Consider the following 4916-nt stretch of genomic DNA (forward strand, 5'->3'; position numbering starts at 1 on the left):
AGTTCTCACCAGTGATGGTTGGACCTCCACCAACTGGGACTGGGAGTTACCTGACTGAGTGTTCATTATATTTTGAACCATGGTTCAGGTTAGAGCCATGCAACCACACAGTGAACTGATGAATTAATGAATACACTGAAAGTATGTTTATGATTGTTTTTAAATAATCTAAGTAGACTTTTGGATAGGAAGGATATCTGTTGATTCGTATTGTTATCCCAAATTTCTGAATGAAAAATAAATGAATTTTTTTTTTTTGCATTTTTTAAAATCCATTTATTGAACCGTTACACCTTAATCACTAGATATATGCAGATGAACTGAATGCTCTCTCTCCCCCCTCTCCATCTGTCTCTCTGTCTCTCTCTCTCTCTCTCTCTCTCTCTCACAAACACACACACACACACACACACACTCTCACACTTTCTCTCTCACAGCAAATAACTGACAGCGGTGGCCAGCGATGGCAACTGAATAAACATGTCCGGGTGCTATCGGCATGATGAATAAATGCAGCAGCTTGGTGTGAAATAGGGAGAATAACAAAACCAAAAAGGTTAAAGGTGAGAGGTGGAGGAACATGTAAGCCTACCATTGTGGGGGTAGGCTTATCTGCTGCATCACAAGCCGTCTGCATGCTGCTGGCGCAGTCTGATTCCTTTGTTGTAGCTTCCAATCACTTGTTCTTGTTTACATTATAGCACCCGCAAAGAACATGCTGTACCATGCCATATGGGCTCCAAGCCTAGAGTATAGCCGAGGGTATAGATTCTATACATTAGGCTTGGGGCCTGAACCCACATGGTACAGAGCAGAATAGATTATAAAATATAGAGTGAGGTCCATATGCTGTCCTTACATGGGGTCAAGGCTCAGAAGAGAGACAAAGAAAGAAGTTGACTTTTTGAGGGAGAATAAAGGAGGATATCCACCAGAGTTATTAGGGCTGATTTGAGAACGTCAATATAAAGTGTGGGAAAGAAACACGCCCACAAAAACTCTTTTCATCCTCACAGTCACACCTGGGAATGAGAGCACAGACTCGATAAACAAGAAAGTGTGCCAGGCGCTCTGTCTCTGAGCCTTAGAGGTAATATTTGTATCTTATTATTCCACAACACTCAAAAGGCTTCTCGCTGTGTTTGTTGAGAGGCTTTCTAGCTCCGGGTGAACAGGTTCGCCTTTCATTCACAGAGCGGGCTTTGTTGCCGGGCTGTGGTTGCTGTGAATAATCGGGGGAGCAGCATCGGCACTTAGCTTAAAGACCGTATATTGACGCTTATTTTTATCCATACCTCCTGACGCCTCTGTTTCCACTGGTGTAACCTTGAGTTTTCAGTGCCTTACATCTGCTCAATGTGGAGGTGAAATCAGCCAAAGCACGACTCAATCTACCCACTGGATTATTCATGTATTGATCTGTATAAAGACACCACTGTTATATAAGGCGGTCTTTCAAGAGACATGGGGATGCATCCAAACTGCGCTAATTTGTCCTCCAAAAACCTTTTGTGAGGCAGCCAATCAAAATCCTGTTTACACTAAAGTGAATAGCACAACAGGGTTAAGGCAATGTTGGCAGCTTCAGTGCTCTGGCTCCCATCTACAGACAAATGTACAGTATTTATGGTGTGAACTGAAGGAATGATTCAGTGTTTTATTAAATATTTTGAGCTTTTGACATAGATATGGAAAGCAGACAATCTATATGTGGATGAAAGTGTATCTTTGCGTGAGAGTTGCTCTGTCTCTAGCTGTGATTTATGAGCACAAACACATTGGACACTAAATGGTTTGCTACTATTAAAGGTAATGCATTTTTGAAAAATTGGTCATTTTACCCAATACCTGACAAATGATTGATGCAAATCATCATTTTGTGTGCATCATAACACTCTAGCATACCATTGTGTGAGCTAATTGTTTGTATTGTTTATTTGTTTGCTCATATTTGTTTATTTTTGTGGAAATTATGGGAAAAAAAACAAAAAAACTCTCAGATCTGAAGCTTCTTCATTAGTGAAGATCATTATGAATCAACAGTGCAAAAACTAACTATCAGGCTAACTTTGCTCACTTCCTGAGTCAACAAAACAAGTCAACCAGACCGGAACAAGAGAACTGCCACTGAAACACCTTTTAATTGAATTTTATGACTATTTTACCAGACCCCTCACAAGACTGGCATATTTTGGTGGATGATTACAATTAACAATCAAGCCTTATATATATGGAAAAGAGTAAGCATGAGCACTGGACAAAGACATTTGATTTTGATGCCATTCACATGTCGGACTACCAATGAGCCAGACTCCCAAAAAGCTGGAGTTGTCCTTTAAGTTGTCAATCATGCAGTGGTTATTTTTTCAGATATTATATATGGAAAAATACCTATTTTATTCAGGCGACTAGGTTGCACATAGCCTGATTTAAAGAAAATTTTAGTATGTTTTGTGAATGAAGCAGTGGAGAGACGATATGAAAACAGACGGAAACACAGCGTCTCTATGAGGCTGTGTAACTGTGCCATAATTATTAGACTGAGTAAACAGTGTAGGCCTATGTTGCCAACAACATAGATCCTTGTGTATGTCAGCTCTTGGTGCAATTAAGCAAAAGCCAGCTCCCATTTACCGTATTGTTAGGTAACTGGCTATCAGTTCTTTACATAAACCTCAGTTGTTTGTTGATAGAATTTGACCTTTATCTCCTCCCACCATCCATCCTCTGTCTTTCTTCCAGTCTTTCAATCAGTATGTCTCTCTCCTTTCCATCCATCCATTCATCCATCCATCCCCCTGTCATGCTGTTTGCCAGTCAGTTTCTTATCTTGTTTCTCTCTATTTCTCCATGATTCCCCTGCGCTGCCCTCCTCCCACTGTTTGACATAGACAGCTGTGGCCGCTCACCTGACCAGCGACCATCATGCTGTCAGGGTGATAATGTAAACCTCTCTGAGAGGAGATAACAGGCCACCAGGATAATTGGGCAGACACACACACACACACACACACACACACACACACACACACACACACACACACACACACACAAATGAAGCCAAGAACCACATTGAAACACCACTCAGTTGCCATGGGGACTTCACCCAAAGCCCCCTTTCACACTGTGTTATGTGTTTGTGTGTGTTTGTGTGTGTGTGTGTGTGTGTGTGTGTGTGTGTGTGTACATACTGATCACCCCCAACTGTGTACTTTAGCTAGTCGAGGTGCATTCAGGAGAGGCAAACTTCAAACATGAGTGGTGATGTAACAGGGCACCAGGGGCACTTGCAAGGATGAAACCCAGTGTCCCAAAAACACAGTAATCTTATTACAACACCAAGCTTTTAATCCAGAATAATTATGTTACATTAAAATAATAAAAAACCTCCATTGATATATCCACATGTATGTCAGCATATATTTATATGTCACTACAATGCCTAGAAATACTTCTAATAAATGCGAAGTGCTCATACTTGCATGTATATACCAATTACATATATTCACATGGTCACATTATATCAGATGGGATTTTATAATAACATGTGACATTTGTTGCACAGGGAAAAGGCGGGAGGCAGTAAGTGGTTGTGTATTTTGTGTGTACAGAAGTGTGTAACGTGTTAGGTGTGTAATGTGCACAATCTTGTGGTGGGAAGCAGCTATTACAACGAAATGTTCATAAAGATGTATTTTCAGATCCGAGGACCAAGTTGCACTTGACCAGAAAGCCACGGTTTCTGTTGGACCACGAGGGCTATGAGCAGCTTACAGTCCTAATTTACACCCCGTTTTCATTTTTCATTTAGATGATGAGAAGGCAATGTGATATAGACCAAAAAGTTTAATGTAATAGAAGCTCATTTCACCTAAAATGTAATGTCCTCCTCATTTCTAACACACAATGTGTCAATTAATAATAAAGAAAACAACTCCAAGAGTAAACAAAAAACAACTTTCTTTTTATTTCATTAATAGTCACAGTTTCCCTTGTAAGACCCCTTTTTCATAACTTTAGTAACACACGTTACAATGTACTGTGAATATTGCTGCAAAGATTTAAAGTATGTCAGCCTAAAAATGTACAGAATTTCTATTCAGCAAATAAAATAAAATGATAAGCTGAGTAAACTGAGCTTAGGTGTGCTTTTCCTTTATTAAATCCATACCATGTGTCAAGGCTACATCTGATGTCAACCTGGGGAGAAATTTCCGTGTCCTGCTGCACTTGCATGTTTTTCTCCAGGTAAAGATGTAGAGTGTTAGTAGAGTATTCAGTAGCCTATAGCCATTACTAAGTCATTTCAGTTCATTGTATCAAAAAATCACAAAGTCTACACTGATTTGCTCAAATATCTTCTACCCTGTTTCAAACACGTCAACTGTACACAAATATATCCAGCAAATAATCACATCATTGTAAGCTGCCATTTAATCAGTGCCACATGAATAATCAACCATTTTCGTTTGTAGTAATTCACAGTAACTGCTATTTGGCAGACCATTTTCGTAAAAGTAATTTCCTGAATATTATCATGCAATACTAGAGGATATGGACGATCCACTCTGTCAAAACCTTATTATTTTGTCAGCCACAGACATAATTATTCTTTTATTCTCTCAAAAGAAAAGCAATTTGATTTACATTTCCGTTGTCATTTTTTTTTTTTTTTTTTTTTTTTTTTAGATTTAGATGAAGCGGTGTGTATTAGACAGCAGTAATGTTCCACAGAGAAGACATTAAAGAAAGTTAGTGGTCAAGTTCTCTGAATATCCAGTGTAACCAGTGTGTGTGTCTGGGTGTGTGATCCAGATCCAGACTTGACAGACACATATAGATATGTGTGTGCAAAATATCACACAACACACACACACACACACACACACACACACGCGCGCATGCGTGCGCGTCTA

Source organism: Myripristis murdjan, chromosome 1 (assembly GCF_902150065.1).
Source record: "Myripristis murdjan chromosome 1, fMyrMur1.1, whole genome shotgun sequence".
Lineage (NCBI taxonomy): Eukaryota > Metazoa > Chordata > Actinopteri > Holocentriformes > Holocentridae > Myripristis > Myripristis murdjan.